Source organism: Prenolepis imparis, unplaced genomic scaffold, assembly GCF_030444845.1.
Source record: "Prenolepis imparis isolate NDT839.2.m4 unplaced genomic scaffold, iyPreImpa1.0 SCAF_2, whole genome shotgun sequence".
Lineage (NCBI taxonomy): Eukaryota > Metazoa > Arthropoda > Insecta > Hymenoptera > Formicidae > Prenolepis > Prenolepis imparis.
The window spans coordinates 7,527,666-7,551,708 of record NW_028141160.1 but is presented as its reverse complement, the minus strand read 5'-3'; the positions used below and the strand labels follow the sequence as shown (position 1 = coordinate 7,551,708).

Sequence of the window (24,043 nt, the reverse complement as noted above, 5' to 3'; positions counted from 1 at the left end):
CACCGATGATATCTCTGCGCTTGAAATTTTCACGCCGATTATATAATCGATATCGCGTAAGACGATCGAGTGATCGTACCCCCTTGGATTTATCGCCTCGGGGCTGAACGCTGTCGCGTCTCGATTTATGAATGGGAAGGGCGTGGGGACCTGTCGGATAATTTGTAGCTACATAAATATCAAGGCACTTAAAAGCCCCGTAGACACGCCGCGCGTCGCGCCTTAAAGTCGCGCTGGTGTATCGATATTTATCGCGCTGTTAAATACGCCTCGTAAACTTTACCATCCCAAATCCCGATGAGAGTAACAAACGCAAACGAGACGAGGACGACGGTGAGTGGACCGTCTTGACGTTCCAGTCACGCTTTCGAAAAAAAAAGAGGAAAAATGTCCCGTAATTCCACGTGAAATCGGTTAAACTGCCACGGTGACCTTTGTTCTTCGCCAGGTTAGCATTTATAGTTTATCCAGCCGTCGAACGTTTGGAGGAAATTGGAAAATCCGTCGGAGGGAACGGGCTACAGTTGATTGCGCTCGTTTATTTAATGCGCAGAAAGACGTATAAGGATATATATTCTCATCTTCAATGAATTGTTTATATCGAACGACTTACTGATATTTGGAAAACCAACATTTATTGATTAACTACATCCTGTTTTTTTCAAACGTTTTGTTCCCAAATAATTTATGTATGCTATTTTGTGAAGAAGAGATAAGAAAGTCTTATAAATTCACAATTTTAAAAGATGTTTATCTTCTTATTTTAGAGAATGATTGACACATTTAAAATATAGATATACTTTTAATTAAATTAATTGAATGAGTCGATTTATATATCACGTTTTAACGAGAAAAAAAATTAAAAATTGAAAATCCCTCGAATATATTTTCCCCTGAGATACTTTTGAAACAATTGTAGCTTCTAATTAGAAGATTTTACGGGAGACAAATTGCGGCTATTTGGGTCACGGAGAGGGCGAGATGAGGAGCGGTTCATGAAAAATTTCATTAATCTCTCGTCTTCCGGGGTAGAATGGGGGACGAAACAGGCGGGAGTTAAAGAATTTACGAAGACCGATTCAGAGCGTCGAAAGTCCGAAGAGACGCCAAAGTCCGAGGACGACGTACGCGCGCTGCATTATTCAACACCGCAGCATCGTCTCTCCTTCTTCCTTCTTTCGATTTTCCCAGCCCCTGTCCCCCCTTTGTCGATCTTCTTTTCCGAACGTTTTCCCCCTTTTCTCGCGCGAGAGCGAAATTTTCGCGAGCTTATTGGAAAAGCTCGAATCGTCTCTCGAAAGGTCGTCTCTGAAAGAGTTCGGCGCTGTGGCGCGTCTTCGAACTCTTTTACTGCAGATGGGAGCGCAAGATAGGGGGTACGAATCGACCCGACGACCTTGGGAATTAGCTCGCACGATAACGTGAGGCAAATTACTCGTGACGTTTTTCAATAACGACGCTCGATCGCTAAAGCGAATGAAGCGATTTGCATTTTGTAAAGATTACCCGGGGGCAATTAAGGCAGTAGAAGGGGCTGCCACATGAGAAAATTCCTTAGCAATCCTTTTCGCGTGCGCTTTTCTCTCAAATATTTTACAAACTTAACACTTTCCCTCCTGCAAATAATTAGTAAATATATATAAATATTTATTAATATTTTATAATATAAAATATTGATTAATATTTTATAATATTATATTATAAAATATTAATAAATTACCTTCATATAAATTGCCTTATTATAAAATATTAATATTTTACAATATTATAATACTATAAAATATTATAATAATAAATAAATTATCTTCATAAATTGCCTTTTCTCCATATTTTTACTTACAATAGCGTTAAAAAATTTTATTAAAAAAAATTAAATTCTCTCTAACGTTAATCCGTTCTAGGAAAGTAAGGTGGAGAGTAATGAAGAAGTATTAGTGTTTTTTTTTCTGTAAAGAGTTTTCCCTCTTTTCCGTTAACACGGGTGAAAATTCGCGGTAGCACGATCTGTTACCGCAAACGGATTGGACACTTAAACGTAGTTGGAGATCGTTTGGCGAATCGAGCGTGAAGGAAAGTATCGTGTATCCGTGTTGGTGAACAATAGTTGCGTAAACGAGTTCTACACTTGCTCTTGAACTCGCTATTAAGGCCTGTCTCCCTCCAGCGCGGGGAGTGTATTTTACGATAATTGTTATCGCATATGTGTCTAGGTTAAGATTTTCTCAGGATGTATGAAAGAAATTAAACCGCTCCACTCTCCTTAGAGAAATCTGATCGGAGAATCTTTCTTTTTTCTGATTTATTTTCTTGTTACGTCAACAGCATAAAATGCCAAAGTGGATTAAATTTTATCGATACACTCGAATAAAATAAAGAAAAAAATTGGAGAACATTTCAATATATTACAATGTGCCTTTCTATCTTTGTACGTTTCAATTCTCTCATATCATCGGACTGATAGTCACAAACGAACGATTCTTTTCCACGTTGAACAAACTATTCGCGATATCTGTTATAGGTACGTGGCGTGGCGCCAATGCAAACTCGATTCCGACAAAAGATTCGCCTATCGATAGGGAATTATAACGCCATGAAACATTTTCGCGTCTTTTTAGTAGTCGATCGTACAATGGCGCGCGATTCTTCATCGCACTCGATGCATTTTTGACCGGTAAAGAATTTCGACGCGAATAGAATTTATCGTTTCGCCTCTTTTATTTACCATCGCTCTTCCAGTCGCGGTGCGATATATTGTAATTTATCGCAATAGTCCCGACTCTTTTGACAATCGCGAATTCGATGTTATTTAATAAACGGCGAGTTTTACACGTAAATTTTTTATACGGAGCTTTTGATTTTTTTTTACAACCGTATCCGAGGCTATTTTGAAAGAATCCCTTCTCCTAATTACATGCCCGTAAATTATTATAATAGAAATCTTAATATGTCCAGCATGATTTTTCAACTCTTGTTTTTAGCGAGAATTTTTTTTTTTAATTACAAAAAATCGATTTATATATCTTTTTACAATTAGAAAATATAATGAGAAGTTTTTTATACATGTAAGAATTTTTCCAATTAATTTTTTATTTATTTTTTAACACTTGATTTGCGTACATGATCTAGTTTTTTAGATTAGATTAATTACAATATTCTCGTTCAACACAGAAAATATTTATGCATATATATATATACATATATATATAATTCTTTGTGCATGTAAAATTGCATCATTTCGTGGAAACTTATAAATAATTAAAAGTTTTTATTTTTAATGATTCTGTAGCTCTTGAGAGAGTTTAAACAAATATTTCTCATTATTTAAATCAAAGAAAATGTTTCAAGAAAACAAACTGAAACTCCAAGTTTAGTTAGCGTCTCACTTTGTATCGCGACATTTTTCTTCCCATTTTTATCAACTTTTCAAAGATTTATGAAGTTTTATATGAATTCTAGAAAGAGTTCTTCATTTTTTAAAAACATGAAACATTGATTATAATATAAAAATGACGAGCAAACGCGCACATCCAGTGTATCCAGATGAAACGCTGATTAATTTTCGAGAGTTCTATCTATTTTAAAACAGTTCTCGTATAATTCTCTGAACATATTCATGCATTTTCTCAAGAATTCTCTAACAATTTAAGCGCACTATTAAAAAACCGTTTAAATAATTTGTTTTGTTGAGGAAGACACGTGTGCAGACACGAAAGTGAAGCGATTTTTTAATTAGAACTCTTTTAAAAATGCTTGAATATGAACTATGCGAGAACTGTTTTAAAATAGAAAAATCTTTCACATGTGAAAGCGTTCACCCCGTTTCTTTTACAATGCAATTTTGCTCGTGATTTTTTTAAATTATTTTTATCGTTGTTTTATACTTTCCAAAGGTAAAATTCTTTCTGAAATTTATAAATATAAACATATAAAATATAAATTTTTGAAAATCTCTGTCGAAAAATAACAAGGAAAATATCTTAGGACAAAGTGAAACGCAACTATTTAAACTATCAAGGACTATAGAATTATTGAAAATAAAGTTAAAATTGTTAATGAATTTTCACGAAATTTACGTCTCACTAATTCTTGTTTTCTTATATTAGATATTTATAATTAGCAATTAAGTATGTTAAAAGAATACGTTACGTTTGTGTAGAAAAAATTTATATTCGTATTTAAATAGTCGCTTGTAATATTTCCAGCTTCATAATTTCGAGCAAGAAATGCAAATTGTTGATGAACATTATCCGGTTTGTTAGACTTTATACAGTGTGTACTTACTCGCGCAGCGAACACTCTTCTTGTTTTCTTTACCGCGTGCGTTGATCCGAAAAACCGCGCGGTAAGCAAATTGCGGAAAATATCGCGCTCGCGATTCCTCATTAGTATGCGATGACACGCGAATTTCCGCGAAAAACGCCTTGAAAATCGGTGTAAATAATTCGACGACTCTGACGAGGTTGCAGCTAATCTCTCGATTCGAGTAAATATATTATAAATAAGAAATATGTTAATCATTGAATATCGATATTCTCGGACAGGGGGGTCAATTTATACATTTTTCATACATACACGCAAGTTTTCACATGCGATTTTAATTGAAATAAATATATCACGCGCTTGCGCTTCGATCATATATCAATTAAATTTCGCGCTCGACGCCTGATGTGTTCCAGAGTTTATTTATCTGTACGGCAAATAAATGCTTTTAATCGCACGCTTGATTCTAAATTAATTCGTAAATATCAGTATAAATTCGCAATGTCGCTTTATAGTTGTACTATATCTCCCTTTTTGAGAAAACAAAAATAACGCCCGTTAAATATTGATGTCGCGCTCGATGAATCGTATTAGGAATGGAAGCTCCTCGTATGTACGTATATGTATATCGTGTATTCAGTTTGGAATGCATACATCGACGCAGTAATGTATTGTTCGATGTCAGGTAGATGGATATTGTGCACCAAAGAGTCGGCTCAGGTGTTTCGTTGCTCGGCGATACTTCACCTTTCTCCGATTCAGCTTCGACCAGGTCGTTTTAATGCCGCGCATCTGCTTCTAAAAAGGGCGAAAGACTCTTTACCCTTTTTATTAAAATTTATCATTGCGCGGTATAATAGAGGGATTCTTTCGCGGTCCTCCTCGTTTCTGAAAGCTTTTCGCGATTATTTCCGAGTTTTCCGCGCACAAGTTTACCACGTAAATTTTCACGCTTCCCGAAACTGCCGTGTGTTGTTGAATTTTACAAAATACCGGAGGCCGTTGCTTAACACGCGAGAGGAAGGGAGGAGATTGCAATTAACGAGGGACATAAGTTCCGTGCGATAAAAAATGGGATGCGCTTCAGCCTTTTATATTTCGCGATTTTCTTTCTCTTGCCAGAGGAAATACGGTCTCATAATTTTTTATAGTTTTTCAAAGCCAGATAATTTTTTTTATATATAATATAAACTTTTTTTTTAACTTTAATAAATCTTTGAAATTCTCTATTAACAATATTTTTTAAAAATCATATTTGATAATAAAAATTATATATTTTATAGAATATTATATAATATTATATAATAATATAGAGAATATTATATAATATGATTAAAAAAATATTTTATAGAATATTATACAATGGAAATAAACAGATATATGTATTTAATTAATAATTTGGAAGAAGTTGGTGAATCGATTTTCTTTCTCTTGCCAGAGGAAATACGGTCTCATAATTTTTTATAGTTTTTCAAAGCCAGATAATTTTTTTTATATATAATATAAACTTTTTTTTAACTTTAATAAATCTTTGAAATTCTCTATTAACAATATTTTTTTAATCATATTTGATAATAAAAATTATATATTTTATAGAATATTATATAATATTATATAATAATATAGAGAATATTATATAATATGATTTAAAAAATATTTTATAGAATATTATACAATGGAAATAAACAGATATATGTATTTAATTAATAATTTGGAAGAAGTTGGTGAATCGATTTTCTTTCTCTTGCCAGAGGAAATACGGTCTCATAATTTTCTATAGTTTTTCAAAGCCAGATAATTTTTTTTTATATATAATATAAACTTTTTTTTAACTTTAATAAATCTTTGAAATTCTCTATTAACAATATTTTTTTAATCATATTTGATAATAAAAATTATATATTTTATAGAATATTATATAATATTATATAATAATATAGAGAATATTATATAATATGATTTAAAAAATATTTTATAGAATATTATACAATGGAAATAAACAGATATATGTATTTAATTAATAATTTGGAAGAAGTTGGTGAATCGATTTTCTTTCTCTTGCCAGAGGAAATACGGTCTCATAATTTTCTATAGTTTTTCAAAGCCAGATAATTTTTTTTTATATATAATATAAACTTTTTTTTAACTTTAATAAATCTTTGAAATTCTCTATTAACAATATTTTTTAAATCATATTTGATAATAAAAATTATTTTATAGAATATTATATAATAGATATATGATAAATATAGAATATTATATAATACTATAGAATATTATATAATATGATTAAAAAAATATTTTATAGAATATTATACAATAGAAATAAACAGATATATGTATTTAATTAATAATTTGGAAGAAGTTGGTGAATCGTGCATGATAAAGCAGAGAGAGAGAGAGAGAGGGGGGAGGCAAAAAAAGTCTCAATATTGTAAATATAGCAGCTCATCGAGAAATCGATACGACTGCAATAATAGCAGAAAGATTACTCGCCATTATCGCGCTTCCATTACCGGTTTCTTAATGTCATCATTTTCTCATCAAGCGATCTTGCTTTTCGCGCGAAACATTCAGCATCGCAAAAATGAAACCCATCCATAAAATCTGCCACCCTCCGACAGGAGGCCTGACTTTGTTGCACTCGGCAGACCAAAACGCCACGGATGCGCATAATGGCAATAATAATAATAACGGCAAACAATAATGGCCCCGTGGGCAGAAGTCGCTGTTCCTGTTCGGCGGCGCCGCTACCTTGAGGGCCCCTCAATCGAGAGGGTTCCGCCCCACCACGGGGGCCTCGTGGAGGGCCCGTTGCAGGTCGACAGACGTCTGGTTCGCCTGCTCTTGCGTTCTCAGTCGGCTGTGAACCGGTGTCGCGATCAGGCCAGGTCCGTCTTTCTCGCTCTCGTATCTTCCTGTTCAGGTTCGACCGACGATCCAGGGAAACCGGTATAGCTCTCTCGGGTTTCGCGTTGCGTTTCCAAGTTGCTTTCCCGATAAGGGACACTCGTCGGCCTCTTCCGCCTCCTCTTTTCGCGAAGTAAGCGGAGGTGGACCACGAAGAGGGTTTACTATACAATAACGCGAGGCTGGCCTGACACCCACCGTCGTCTGGTCCACGACAGTTTCGTCGGAGATTTCTCTGTACGACTCTGTAGTGCTAAAAGCGGAACCGACGAGTGACGAAAAGCGCGTCTCTCTCGAAGTTCTAGAAGTGCATAGTACTAAAGTGTGGAAGAAACCGAGTGAATTCGATGCAGTTTATGCGACGCGAAAAGGAATCGATTTACTGCGGGATTCAAAAGAATCTTGAAAAAACTGTCAGGCCCCCGAGTTACTATCCTTGCGTTTTTTAATGCAGAGGATATTCGTGAATTTAATTCTGTATTTATTTTTATATCGAAGAAAATATTACAATTTACTAATATTGATCATTGAAGGGAATTTGTAAGTGAAAATGTTTATAGAGATGTTCACGAGTAACATTAGCTGCTTGTGATTTTATATAATTATATATAATTATATATATAAAATTACATGCAGCTAATGTGACTCTAAAATATTATATATATATGTACGAAATGCAATAAAATTCGCATAAATCTATTTGCTCCTGATTACGATTAAAATCTTAGAAGAAACCTCTTTTTCTATTTCTTTCTATATTGAATTTAATTTTATTTTTTGTTTAATTTTTCTGTTTTTCTTATAAAATTCCATATACAAAAATGCAAATGTACGAGAAGAGATCGTGGCTCCCAGAGTCTAAGGAATTTGAAATATACGAGCGACTCTTTCGAAATCTCAAGCATACTGTGAACCATGCATTAAAAATGTTCGCAGCCTTATAAAAGACTGCGCTCGCGACATATTTTACACTCGCTCGCTCTTCGAAGAGACTTTGCAATAAAGAGAGAGAGAGAGAGAATCAGAAATGACAAATCGCGACATATCGTCGTTGTAATTGCGAGGAAAAAATAGCGCGGGGCAGCGAATTTAAAGAGCGGTGAACGAACTGACTCGGGATGATATATAAACATCACCGCGTGCACAATTTGCGTTCGTACGTTGACCTTTAGTAGTAAAATCCAATTATAATTTGCGCGATGCCAAGATTATATTTCAGGAAATAAACGGCGAGCGTGTGTCGGTGCGTCGATAAAAGAAAATAGAACGGGATGTTCTTTTTTCGGCGTTTAAGAAACTCCCTCATCGTGAACTGATTCGCCTCGATAAGAAATCGCAAATTAAACGATGAAATACGCAAGTGTATTTTTATTTCACTTTTTTAAATTAATTATGACATTGATGTCATTAAGAAACTTTCGAATAATTCTTGCATTTTTATCGGAAGATCGGTAATATTATAAGTTTCAGGTGCTCCATGTCATATTTCACTTTTTTAAAGAAACATCTGGCTTCGATAATTAATATCCGCTTTTTAATAGAGAAAATTTTTAATGCACCTTTCACGTCGCTTTTATGTAACATACGACATTAGCTCCCACGAGAGATTGATCGTGTGACGCGCAGACATAAGAGAGAGAGAGAGAGAGAGAGAGAGAGAGAGAGAGAGCTAAGCGAGAAACTTCGCACATTTGGTACAGCAGGTATACAGTAGTATGTTTCTCCTCTTGCATTGTCCCACGTAAATTCGCTTCTTCTCGAGACAACGATCTGCGATGCGAAACGCAATGCCGTGTACCAGCTGATGCATCGCTGCATAGCGCGATATAGTATTGTTCGTCGTCCCTACTATACAGGGTGTATCTAAAGAAGTGGGAAAAATTTTAGGAGATGATTCTTTATCGAAAATTAAGGGGGATTTCTTATATGTATAAACATATACTCTTATATCCCTCCCTGGGGAGTTAAAAATTAAAGAAAGGTTGTTAGTTTTATTCCCTTATAACGATACAGGAAAATCAAAAAAATATTAATAAATATCCTTTTTTTTAATAGAAAATATCCACCAAGTTTCATTTTTTTAATTTGTCTGTGAAATTTGAGAAAAAAAATAAACACTTAATTTTTACCTCCCTCTTTAGAAAAGTGTAATTCCTCAGGGAGGGATATATAAGAATATATGTTTATATATAAGAAACCTCCCTTAATTTTCGAGAAAGAATCATCTCCTAAAATTTTTCGCACTTATTTAGATACACCCTGTATATGTATATATATATGTGTATCTCTATACTATATCTACCTATAGTTGCATCCGCGTTGCATTTCCGCCGGTGCAACGGTGTAACGTGGCCGCATCATCGTCGTTTCGTTGCATCGGTAACACGGCTGAACAAGCACTTTTAATCCGGATGTTCCGCTGCGCTGGTGCTGCATTCTACATGCATACATAGCGATGCATCCAGATCGCGATGCACGCGGAATATTTTTTTTTTTCTACTATTTTTTGCACACCTACATACAAAATGGCGAAAAGATAGACCGAGGATGAATCCAGTTCAGGATATCACGTTCTATCCCTTTTTCTTCTCTCGGTAACTTTTTACCTTCCTCTCGTTCTATTGATTTTCGCCGGCTATAAAAAGGACGCGGAAGATAAGGAGAATGTGTTTCGTGTTTGAAAATTTTTCAAGCGCGGGAGAAAGAGAGGTTGTTTCCAGCTTTTTTTTTCGCTCCGGACCCCGAAATATTCCGGTAGTTAATTTTGTACGAGCGTAAATTGTTACCTCGTTAACTATCGCGGTTTTTTCGCCACCTACGGATATCTTTCGAGCATAGAATGCCATGCTATATACAATTACCTTTCCTCTCTTCTTGGATTTGTGTGGTTTCTTCTTCTCCCTTTTTTTCTCTCTTCGGTATTTCTTGTTCGCGGCTATACGGAGTGTTGTAACCAACTGCGTGGTCATCCCCGCGGGAATTCGACGGATAATGCGCTATTCCCTGTGCTTCATAAATTTGCTCCATCCCCGGTGGCGTCTTATAAACACAGCACGTGGACTCTTTCGCTCGTGATAAACATTATTGCCAGAGATTTGTGAGATTTCCCCTATTTCTTTCAACATTTTTGCACCTCGTTTTTTCCATTTGTATCTGAGTAAAAATTTTGATAATTTGCATTTACTGAGACTATTGTCGTTATTAAAATTGTTTACTTTCTACTTTTTTTTACAAATTTTTTACAGACACTTTTAAGCTTAAAGTAGGAGTAAATTTTATTTTTGCAATTGGACCTTTTTTACTGTCTTAGCTCCTATATAATAGAATTAAAATTTAGCATAGCGTCAAAATTTTGACTCGGGTCGCATCGTCGCTTTCGAAAAATTCGAGAGCACATGATTTTAGAGTCACGATAGTATCATGCAGCAGAATGTGCGAGCGAATACGAAAGTAAATAGATAGCATATAGCTTTCTCTTTCTTTCTCTTTCTTTCTCTCGATGTTCTATTCAAGAGTTCGCGGACGTCGAGGAAAAAAAGACTAAACTATCGCGCCTTGATCCACAAATAACGTTACTTCGGACTTGCTTCCGGGTCTTCTTTTTTTTTCTCTTCATTTCTTTCGACCTCACTTTTTCAGTGCACTTCCGCGCACGACGGATCCACGAGGAAAGATTTCGTTTGCGGTGGTCGATTCGTGACTTCATCGACTTTACCTTCCCAGAGACTCGAGACTCTCTAGTCTAGACTATCCTTTTAACTGTCGTACTGTTTTATTGCTCGCTCGCTCGACGTTTCCAATATCGACGTCCAACTGTCTCATCCTGCCCGTGTATCTCTATCTTCCCTCCGAGAGCTCGAAACAGGATACATCCGTCATATTGTAATCACACATGGGATTCTCATTGCATGCAGAGCTAAATCGATATATGCTAAATGCAGCTTCACGTGTCTTTGAAACATCTCGCGCATAATAATTGACGAGGATATTGTTTAAAAACTTTTACATAATTTTTCATGCAAATATATCATATTGAATTTGTATTTTATCTTGTTATTTTTATTTTTATTTATTTTGCTATTTTTTATTTACATTTATTTTGTAATTTTTATTTTTATTTCCCAAAATTTATGGATACATTATTAAAAATATTTTTTGAAATATGTATTATAAAAGCATACATATATTAAATATATTTACTTAAAAATATATATTAAAAATATTTATGAAAAATATTATATATATTACATATGTATATATTTTTTTACATTATTTTAATAAATAGAACTCGACTTTTTGACGTCGTAAAATTTCAATGACGACTCGCGAGACTCTTTACGTTTTCGAACGCTGTTTCTACGTAGATGTTTCCTCGTTTGTTTTCCATTCCTACCTGAAAGGGTCGCGGTAACAAGTCGCGATATACCAAATCGCATCTTCGCATCGCCGGTTCCGTTCGAGCGAATAATCAGGCACGAATCGAACGGATGTCGGCAAATAATATTAGCGAGTCGAGTGCAGCGAGAGGATATCTTTGTGCCGGGCTTGATTCGATTTCGCGCTACGTAAATTGGCGCGATACGAATCCGTAATTCGCCTGTTCGAACTGTTGGACGCAAGGAGGGCTGCGCTTACTTCCGCCAGGAAGTGGATTAATAAGTGGATTATGTGTATAATAAAACGCGAAATTCGATGCGCAAAATTTGAACGCCGCGTGGTCTTTTAAGCGGAGCATAATTTCAGGATTATCACGTTTTGTTCGCGACACTGAAGTGCGCGTAATCATATTAAGGGATCTTCGTGAAATTGTTTGCGTCGAGCGTTTTCTCTCCGTTTTACAGAGGATTTACCGGCGAAACTTTCCTTCAGCGCATTACTGCATTCTTTGAGAGAGTTACAGTCTCTCGATCGAGATAAAAGCGAATGACATTAAGGGAAGATTGAGCGCAACTTTGTTGATCTTTGCTTCAAATTAGTGAAACTCAATTTTTGCGAATAATCGATTTACGGTCTAACTTTCATGTCTAGAACTGTCATCGCGAGTTCGTGGATTATTATTAAAGGAACAAAGTATTCTCTCTCTCTCTGTCTGGTTGCACGTGACCTGCGATTCGTTTCAAATGTCTCAATTGCCATCGTTATTAACGCAACAAAGTGTCGACTCGATTCTTTCGCGGATGTGTGAGGCTGACATTACAAATAATTATCATTAAATAAATTAAATTATCCGAGAACGGGATCGACAACAAGTATCTCCACTCGTACATAAGAATCATTAATCATAAATATATACGTGTATAAAAAAATAAATACAGAAAATATCTCGATAACGCGACGATTGTTGCGCGTTCGAATGAAGTGACAGCCGGACCGGACTTGACATTTCCGCGTGTTAATTAAGCGAGATCGATTCGTCGCTCTCGGTATCGCTCGTGGAACGGGAACGAACCCCGGCGAAAGTGTTATTGTGATTTTAAATCGTCCGGCCGCGGCCCGTCCGCCATGAATAACTACTGAGCCGGCGAAACGAGCGGAAGTGGAAGCGTGATTGGACGGCGAAGCAGACTCGCGGGCGAAGCGTGGGAACGTTTCTCTGCTCCGGATGAGCCGAGCTACGGTGGAGTTCAAACCTACGGAGGAATGCTCACCGGCAAGTTCTTCTCTCCCCCAAGTTCTTCCCCGTCTTTTCTCTATTTTCTTTCGAGTTTCCTCGCGGTCTGTCTGTCTCGTGGCTCGTCATCGTTCGGATGGATTGTCGCTGGTTGTACTCTCGAGAGCAATTCCAATATTCCGCGACACGTATCGATTCACGAATTCAGTCATCAATTTTCGGAATAATTTAAACAAAGTCAAGAATTTTAAAAAATAAAATAAAAAATGACAGCTTTCAATTTTATCAGACATTGTTATTTGTTTCGTTTATTGAGAGATTCGATTACTTTACTTGACTTCATGTGAACATAGCTCGTTCTTCGAAATAAATTGAAGCTTGAATAGCAGAATATTAAAAGGGCTTGTCGCAATAACGAGTCACGTGAAATAAATCTTGCAACTCGCTGCAAAATGAGATATTGACAAGACACTTTTGTTTCCGAAGAATTTCTTTACAAACTAATATTCCTTAAAAAATTGCAAGAGTTTTTTATCAAGGACATATAATTTCTTAAAATATATAAAGTGCAAGGTACAATTAAAACATTTGTATAAATTTTGAGAGTGAATAATATTCGAAGTTTATATAATTTTTTAAAATTCTTTTCACCCTTCAAAATTTGCATATACTTTTCAGTTGCACCCTGTATTTATACAAATATGAATCTCGACAAATAAATAAATATAAATATGCATTTTTTACGCGACTCGTTGTTGCGAAAGAGCAGCTCGCAGTGTAAAATCCTGTAATCGGCGACATTTCCGTTCGAATACGTGTGACTTGATTAAATTTCGATTTAATTCACCGCTGTTTCGATAAATGCGACAAACTACGACGAATTTCGACGTTCGGTCCCAATTTGCACGTCGGACGATGATCGCAAAATGATCCGACGTCTCATATATATCTCTGTAAAGCGCGCGCGCAAAAAAAGCGAACGCGTTTGCGTATTTGCATATTGTTTTGACGCGCAATAAATATTTATGAGAATTCGCAACGGGCGAACTTGTCTATTCGCGTTGTGCACACGCGACCGGCAAAAGATTGCCGTAATTTAGACGACGTCCCTATATTTTCGAGAACGCGAAGTTCGCGTTCACCAAGTTCTGGATTCTCATGGGAATAAAAGTAATGTGGCGTATCCACTCGATAAATAATTGCGAGACGACGCTAGTTTCTCTCCTCTTTTACGTTATTTAGCAGACAATAAATATGTATGAAAGAAATGAAGTGTGAATTAATCAAAGATTACACATGAATCCAATATAATATATATACATTATATACAAATTCTTTTTCTTATTCAAAGATTTGTTTGCAAGAATTTGTCATATTTTTTTCAATTGAAACAGGTTCAACGATACATTATATTAGGGAAATTAGTAATCTAGGACGAGTTAGAAAAAATGTATGTACACGATTGTAGAAATAGACGGCGCGAAGGAGAATCGAGAAACTTAAAACCCTCCGCATTTTCTATGCACTTTGGTCCCTATAATTTACACGGTTTCAGCTTTACCTGGGCATCGTTTTGCCAGGACTTAACGCGTCTGTAGGATCTTGTCGAGTAGCAACGCAATAGACTTTAAACCGATCGCAAAAGAGCTGCGCCGAGGAGGAGAGAGAGAGACTTCTATAAGGAAAAGCCTCGATAACGTTTCGCTCTGCGCGTCGTACTTTTATTCGGTCTCTGCTCCGGGATTTAATCGATCGGGAGACGACGGGGAGGAAATCTTAAACGCGACCCTCCTCTCGTCGTTTACTCACCCGAACACCTTAAGCCAGTTGCAGAGAGGCGTCTCTCTTTCTTTGCGGGATGAAATGGAAAACGCGAGACGCGACGAGTATACCTTAAATGGTAAACGCGCTGCGTTTTGTCCGCTTTTAACGTCGTTCTTCGTCGTCGCAAGAATGCACGTCGCGCAATTAGCGCAGCATCGTACCTCTTTCGCTCCGAATCGACTACAGCAATTCAGACATTATTTGCGCAATTAAACATTCGACGGGCCGGCACGATCCTCCTTGCTTGTTTTAACGAAGAAAAGAGACTCTTTTGCACCGTCGTATATTTATTTCGCAACATTGTTACGTTCGCGAAGAAATTATGAATTTTTTTATTGACAGTCGTTTAATGCGGGTTTTACTGAGGGCCTTCAGATACGAATGAAGAAATTTATTTTTCAGTGATTACTTGGTTTCGATAAATTATATTTTTTTACAAAGTGTCGAAGAAATTTTTATCTCATCTTTGTTTTCTAATTGATAATAGTTTGTATTGTTTTCTTAAGCAAGCTTCTTTTATTAGATTTTAATTTACAAGGGATAATATGTAATATAAAAAAATTAATCTTATTTTATTTCAAAAATATATTTATAATAGAAAATATATCTTTGAATAAAATAAGATTAATTTTTTGTCTATTACATATTATTTTTTGTAAATTAAAATCTGATGAAAGAATTAATAAAAAATTTTAATAAAAAATATATTTTTGAATAAAATAAGATTAATTTTTTATGTTATATGTATATAATTTTTTTATGTTATATATATATATATATATATATATTATTTCTTGTAAATTATAAAATCTGATAAAAAGGTTTGCTTAGAAAAACAATACACACTATCATTATATTATAGATTTTTATAAGTTTAGCCCATAAAAATTGAATTAATCTGTTCAGTTAGAAAACGAAGATGAGATCAAAATTTCTTACCAAAATTTGTAAGAAAATGTAATTTATCGAAATTAAATTAAAAATATAATTTTAATTTCTAAAGGATAATATGTAACATAAAAAAATTAATATTTTTTTATTCAAAAATATATTTTTATATATTATTATATCTCTTATTATTACACTGAGAGAATTTTCTCTTAGAATTTACCTTGAAAATCATGGTAATCGTGATGACAATAAGGTATGGAAAGAATTTTATGAGAATTTCTCTGATTAATATTTATCACAATAAAAATAATAATATCTATCAAATTAATTTTACTAAACTGCATAGCAAAATTAATCAAACATATTTTCTATTTTATTGTAATAGATATTATTTTTATTGTGATAAATATTAATCAGAGAAATCCCTTAAAATTCTTTCTATATCATATTGTCCCACAATTACCATGATTTCCAGGGTAAATTCTAAGAGAAAATTCTCTCTGTGTAGAAGAATTAATATTGCATTGTGTTTTAATTACATTATGTTTTATTCCTCAAGGGAAAAAGAGAAAGAGAGAGGGAGGGGGGGAGAATACACATTTAATAAGTTACATATATTAAATACACAAACAATTTATTGCTGTCAACCTTTTAATTGATGTAAAATACGATGCTGCAGCACGCGACGGTTGTGCAGCGCGGCGATATATCAGCTCATATCAAGTCGCATACGAGAGCAGCGAGAGAGCCTTCGGGACGCGGTCGCGTTGCATCTCTCTGCGTGCATCGCGAATGAGAACGGGCGGTGCGCGCGGTTAGACGGATGTTCCGTTCGAGAGCGATGCACTCTATTCTTGTCCGTCCAATAACCGGCCTTTCTACTATATAAGCCACGGTAAGATATACGGGGTTGCCCCCAGGTTCTTTCTCTCTATCTCTTCCTCTAGCTCTCTCTCCGACATATGTCCACCGCCTACACATATAGGAGTAATTCTCTCTGGGCATAGGTATAAATATATCGCGCGGGCATGACTTTTGTTTTACGAACCGCTTCTTAATGCAACTTTGCGCGTTGATATTGCTATCTGCCGAGGAAATCGAAGGAATGTCGCGAGAAATGCGCGCTATGCATATTTATCGAAGCGGGAATTCTTCCCTCGCAATAATTCTTGTTTAGTTAAAAATAAAAACAATTAAATATGATGCAAAAAATTAAATATATATTTATACTTATATAATTTATATAATATATATAATTTATATAATTTATACAACTTATATAAATATATAATTTATATGATTTGAATACGGGTGCATATACGCATATTTATGCACAGATTTCTATATAACTTCGCCATATACCCATGTTATATCTACGATGCCTATGAAAAGAGAGAATCGCGGGATCTTTTCATTATGACATGTGCATATATGAACGTGCATGCACGCAATTGCTCGCACGCTCGTGCAATTGATCATGAAGCCGCTTTATGATAAAAAACGCAATATCGTGCAATATGAGCATCGTTCTCTGACATTGACTGTGACGTGAAAGAATTGACGGTAATATTCGATTTCATGATTTACACGAAACCGGAAATAACACTCGAAATTGAGCCACGTTCGATTAACTCCCAACTAGAGATTATTAGACTTATCACTCGAAGAGCAGCTTAATTGCACACTTTGTCTGTATCTTTATTTGTACGTAATTATAGCGTCAATGCTGTCATTATAAAAATCAATTTTATTAATTGCACATATTCACAGTCATAGAATCGTTAAACGTTACATTATAAAAAAAGTGTTGCAGCACCGATCTGGCAATAATATAAACATTATTTTATAAATACACATGAATATAGAAAATAATAAAAATAACTGTATAATAGTTTAATGTAGAGATGATTATACTATATAAATAATAATCACAATTTTTTTATTAAAAATTTAAAAAATTTTTTAAATATATTAATTATTATATTAATAATAATCATTTTTAATTAAAAAAAATGTATTATTATTTATAATATAATTCTCTCTTTACTTTAAACTACTAAGTGTTATTTTCATCTTTGTTAAATCATTATTGCGTTATGGCCTGTAACACATTCATTTTGTTTAGTACGCTGAGGTATCTGAGACATTCTTTATTTCCAAAAAGCATTAACACAATTCAGTAACTCTGTTTCCTACTTCGTTGCAATTTTCGACGCGTATGTGCGGAAGCGAATTAAATCGGCGAAGAGGCGATCGCTTTATCGGCTACATACGGATAAAAGGCTTCGGTTTCGTGAGCGCGTTTCAACGCCGGATATCGATGCACGACGATGCCGGTCGATGGGATGCATCGGGGTCGATTAGCGTGACTAGCTAATCTCCTCTCCCTTCCCTCTATCCTCTGCTCGTGTCGGATTGCACGAACAGCTCCGTCCCTGGCAATTAAGAAGCAATTTAGCGCATCTCCTGGTGGCCTTTGGCGTGTACGAGCTTGGATAAAATATGTGTGTGTGTGTGTGTATGTGTTGCGAACTATGTCTTCAACTTATGCTTATCCATTGGCCGACGAGCGCATTGTTGCGTTTAGATCCCGTGTGCGTGCAGAAGTGCATTGCGTGCCTGCAAGCGCAAATAGGTCTATGCTCCAATTTATGTTTTACGTTTTGTCAGGAAAATGCATGTAACAAGTATTTAGTTCCAGATGACTAAAGTCAGGTATCATGTGAAAGATGTCTCGAAATTACCTGTGATATATATCTCGCTAATTATCTTTGACTTTAGCTAAAGTTTAATAAAAGTTTAATTCAACATTTCTTTATTTAGTGACAGAGGTACTTAACTTTACGATCTGAATTATCTCTGCTATGTGTAATTATTGAAAAGTAAATTCAATAAAAGTTTCAGCTTTAGAAGAAAAATATTTATGTAACGAAATTTCTTAAAGCATTTTTCATGATATTATCGGCATTTTTTAAATATTAAAATTACAAAAATTTACATATTTTATGTTACCATGTCGAAATTAATTATCGTTAAACTTGATTTTGTGATAATTCTATCTTTTAATTTTAAGTGTCGAATAATGAGAAAAATCGATGTATGCGAGAAAAAATATATCCCATTAAAAAATTGAGATATAATGAAATAAAATACAATAAAATAAAAAATTAAAATATCATTAAAAATGCACATTATAAAAAAAATTTGTTACATGCATATTTTTTTCTGTGAAACAATGAAATTTTTGTTACAAAAATTTTTCGATAACTGCATGCGTAATAGAGATAATTTAGGTCATAAAAAGTGAGGTACTTCATTCTATGTATTAAATTACAAGAAATTAAGATGAAACAATCGAGTTTTTGCCAATTAAAGAGAAAATCGATTTGTTGTAACGCTTTAATCAAAGAGTTCCGGACGCACCAGGTATATAGTTCTGAATAGCTCTCGAGCTATACATCGCTCGTACATATTTATTCATCAGGGCACTGTGCCACAATAAAGTCTCTAACCAGTCGCGATAGGTACAGCATATGCTCCACTATATGCCTTGTTTCACGGTTCACTCGGCTATAACGTTGTCTCCTCTTTCTTTTTTGCCAAGCTGAATCGCGTATGTATTCAATAGCACTTGCATGAGATATTCGCGCTCTTTCACGTCTTTTTCTCCTCATTCCTTATACGTACATATATACATGTTTTCTTACTTGTATACTTAAATATAATATTCCCATAAAATTATTATTTGCATGAAAAATTAATGATAGAATAATAATGTTTAAAATATAAAGTTCTTTATTCATAAATAATAAAAAATAGTTTTGAATGTATATACATATATAATAAAAATTTTTTAAATAGTTAAAAATAGAATATTAATTTTGGAAATTAAAGGTATAAATAAAATTATTTTTTTTGAAAATTATCAAATGATTATATAAATAAGATGTAATGAGTTGTATGAAGATGAATTTTAATTTAGAAAAAATAAATAACTTTATGAATAATCTTTATCAAATTTATAAGTAAAGTTTATTATTATTCTATCATTAAATTTCGAAAAATCACGCATAAAAAATTAAACGTTAAATAATATTTAACAACTAAATGCGCGAAATATAACACTTTGCTCTAAAATAGAAATTTAATTCGATCGCAGCTTTATATAATTTTATAATTTAACATGCACCATATCTGAGATTTCGAGCTTTATCCGTTTAATGAAATAAAATTCGAGCTTAATGTGATATAAGAGTTCGATAACCGCCAGTAGCAGCTAAAAGCGTTGTGAGAACAGCGCTATCTTCCGTTATGCCCCAATTTCGCGGCTCTTACATAATGCGGGATACATGTAAGAGCAGCTAATTTTACGTCGAGTATAGGAGAGCCGTGTATATATATATACAATGTACGGCGAATAATACAATATACAGTTAATGCGCGTCGTGCATATTACGTGTCGCGCTACTATGGCGCGTATATATACCCTATGCATTATGAAACCGTGCTCATTCGCCGCATTCTATCCGTATGGGAGTCCTCGTAACTACCTACCCTAACGTCACACTATAGTAATACAGTAGCGTCCCTTTTTCCTAAGCTTCTACCACGATAACCGGAGCTCCGTGGGTGATATAAATATTCATAGCTCTATCCCTCATCACCCACCTGGCTCACTCTCTCTCTCTTTCTTCTGCTTTCTGCATTCTACAAGATGTTCCGGAGCTACCGGTCAAAGCTCTTATGCTTATGCGCTTACAAAATTCATTTGCATTAATTAAAAAAGAAAAACAGTCGCTCCTAGAGGGATGACTAGCCAGACTGATTTGCGTAAATTTATGATGAGTTATATCTATTTTTGTATAAAAGAATATATTTTTAAAAATAAATATATATGATGTACGCACGTTTTTGATTCTCTCCTCATCTCCATCCCTTTCTATTCCGGTCTTCCCTAATCTCATTTCACTGCAGTAATCTTTGTCTACAACCGTAGGCAATTTTCGAGAGAAATCGAGATAGAGGGAAATGGGAAGAGAGAAGTATGGACACAGGAAGGGAAAGAGGTAGGGAGGAGGGAAGGGGGAAATGGCAATTAGCTGTAGTCGTCATTAGACCAGCTACCGACGCAAAATAAATTTCCTCGCCGCTAACTGAATTTAGACATGGTCAACCTATCCACCCACGTGCGTGCATCCACGGTAAAAGGAACGATTAACCTTGCTCTCGTGCATGGCGAAGGGAAACTTTGCCGTCAAGTCTTTCCGCACCACTCGGTACGTGGCGCCGGAATGTATTACGGTCATATACGGTTGCTCCCGGTGATTTCGCGGCCGTTCTGCTTTCCCCTTTCTTTATTCACTCGCCATTTCTGCCATTTGTTCATCCGGAATCAGCCCCGTGCGTTTGTTTTTGGAGAAGGAACCCTTTGCACTTTAATCGCTAATTATTACACATATGTGTGATTACATCTCACTGCTCGTACGATTAAATAATGTTAAATGTGAAATTGTGGAAAAATTTTTGACATTTCAAAATCTTCCGAAATTATAATTTTTCTAATCGTTAAAAGAATGAAATGCAGAGAAAACGTCATGATTTTCAGTCTGCTTCGTTTCGCGAAATTCGATGTGAGATAATTGAGTTCCTATCTATCTGTGCCGATCTCTTTGTCGCAACTATTGTAAAATGTGCGGCGACATCTCGTCCGGAACGAAAAGATTTCAGTACCGTTTGCGTTATATCGTATCGTCAGTCACGGATCGTCGATTCTTCCGGTCAGGCTTTCACCGTTAAGGCTCATCCTGAATGCTCCATCGTGCGAGACAGATTGTTCTCGCCGTTCATTGTTCTCGGCTGACAAAAATCGAACAGGTCGATTAAAAGTCACGAGTTAGTGCGTTTTCTATAATTTAACGAAGGCTGTGCCAGATTTAATTGGAAATTGATTCTTAAATTAATTTTTAAAAATTTTTACAATTTCTGTTAATTAACTTTCTTCTTCGAAAATGTCACGTTTTCTCGGAAATCCGAATATGACGAGCATCGAATGCCAATCCGATTCTTCTCTGTCGCATTTGATAACTTCTTTTATTTATTTATATTTTATTTATTCTTTATATAATTATTTTATTTTATAATTATTAAATACGCTAGTCGAAATCAGACTAAAAATACAAAATGCGCAAGAAATTGAAGCGCCATTTAGTCGATAAGTTTCGCGAGACGAAAGTTGATTCTTCTTATGAAAACTCCAAGTTTACAAGATAAGAAACTTCGTTCAACCTTTCGGTTGAATCTCTTATAGCGAAGTCAAAACAATCTAACGATTCCATCAAACTTTGTCCGATTGATTGCAATTTATCACGCAACTATCGCATTTGTAATATTCAAGTAGTTCACAGAAGCGTTACTTATTCGATCTGTAATATATATAGTAAATAAGGAAAGCTAAAGCTTGTAAGGGGATATTATATATTTTTTACAGTTTTAAATATTATTCTTTTACTTTTGAGTTAAAAAAATATATATATATATTTTTTTTAAATATTACTCTAAAAAATATATATATATATATATTTTTTAGAGTATATATATATATTTTTTTATTTTTAAATACTATTTTCTTCCGGGTTAAAAGAAATATATATTTTTTTTAAATACTATTCTCTCACTTCCGAGTTAAAAAAAAAATATATATATATATATATATATATATATTCGTCCCCAAAATATAAATTCACGCAAGCTTTACTCATATAAAACGAGAAGCACTTCACTGTATTTAAAACAACATGCATTTTAATCCGTTGTAAATACAATATTTTTGCTGCAATTTGCGTCGAGTGCATTTTTTCGAGCTTAAACGAAAATGTCACGCCCGTTTACGCGACGGTACACCGACACTATGTAATATACGCCTGGAAAAGAAAATTGCGCGGCGGGAAAAACGAGGGAGGCTGAAAATTGCTGGGGCATATTCTCGCACGGAGAGGGACTCCGCCTTGGCTGGCGCCTAATGCAACCGTAACGCAATAATTACGCGGTCGGAGGGCGCACTAATTAAGGTTGGAGGCGGAAAAAAGTAAAGAGCGCGTTTAACTTTGCTACCGTCGTTTGAGCTTTAAAGCTCGCGCGCTCCTTCGAGCAGTTTTGTCGTTCGCCATTCGCGCACGAATAACGTTCCTTTCTTTTTTTTTCTTATCGCATCCAGATTAAAATCGCGTATATGGTTATATAAGCTGCTCTCAGGCCGGTTGCCCGATGATATCGGGTTAATGATGCGGTTTACGGTAACGTCGGAACAACGATGGAGAGGCAAAGGAACGCGGAAACGCGGATTAAATTGATGTATTCGTTGGTTAAAGTTGCATTATACTGTCATCACAGCTCTCCATTCAGTTCTTTCCGACAAGTAAAATATAATTAATTTAATACAAAATAATTAATTTAATACAAAATTAATTTAATAAAATAATTTATTTTATTTTATTAAATTTACTGCATACAAATAGTGATTAGATTCTAAATGAAATTATTTTACCTAATAACTTAGTATTATTTTTTAATGGTCTTTCTTGTTTAAATGTTATTATATTTTCTAATGAGAGAGATGTAAACGACCAAGAAAGTACACAGAGAATTTTCTCTTAAAATTTACCCTGAAAATTATGGTAATCGTGGGAGAATATGATATGGAAAGAATTTTATGAGAATTTCTCTGATTAATATTTATCACAATGGAAATAATAATATCTATCACAATAAAATATAAAATATGTTTGATTAGTTTTACTATGCAGTTTAATTAAATTAATTAAACATGTTTTATATTTTATTGTGATAGATATTATTATTTTTATTGTGATAAATATTAATCAAAGAAATTTTCATAAAATTCTTTCTATACCATATTGTCCCACGATTACCATGATTTTCAGGATAAATTCTAAGAGAAAATTCTCTCATTGTCAGTGTATTATTAAAATTGAAGGAAAAATCGAGAAATTTATTTTGTCAAAACATTTGCAAACACATCGTATGACGTATTCTGTGTATGATATAACTTTCAGTCAGACTGCATCAGAGTCATCCCCCTCTACGCGAGACAAGTCGAATAAACTTTTACTCGGATATCGCGCGACGACTCGAATCCCACGACAATATAAACAGGCGCATACGCATACACATTTACGTTCACGTCATAAATCCCGACGTTACGGCAAAGAGGCAAACCCGGAAAGTGCCACGAGATCATTCGATGTCGCGCCGCGTTGCATCTCGCGAGATTTCCTTCTGCGTGAGAGAGGGGGGAAAGAGCCCGTTCTCCATTCCGGCAGGAATTATCATTCATCTGCGCGAAACTCCTGACAGAGTCGAGGAGGATCCACGATTCCCGAGCTCTGCAATTTCTCTCGCGAAGTGGAAGGAAAACGCGCGATGCATCTAGAGAAGGAGGGGAGGAAACACGTGTTGTCGTTGTTTCGGCGAAACAAAATTTCCGAAATGGGTTCCTCGGGTAATTAGTTCCGCGAGAGAGACGACGAG

The 24,043-nt window shown here is 34.9% G+C and overlaps 1 protein-coding gene across 1 annotated transcript in view; it reads left to right on the top strand.

Moving 5' to 3' along the window:
- The first annotated feature begins 7,131 nt into the window (after positions 1–7,131).
- Positions 7,132–24,043, top strand: part of Liprin-gamma (liprin protein kazrin) — a 96,200-nt gene continuing 79,288 nt past the window's right edge. Inside the window, exons 1-2 of the mRNA XM_083032745.1 lie at positions 7,132–7,710; positions 12,486–12,820. The gene's annotated coding sequence lies outside the window, so the exon portion shown is untranslated. The remainder of the gene's footprint in view (positions 7,711–12,485; positions 12,821–24,043) is intronic.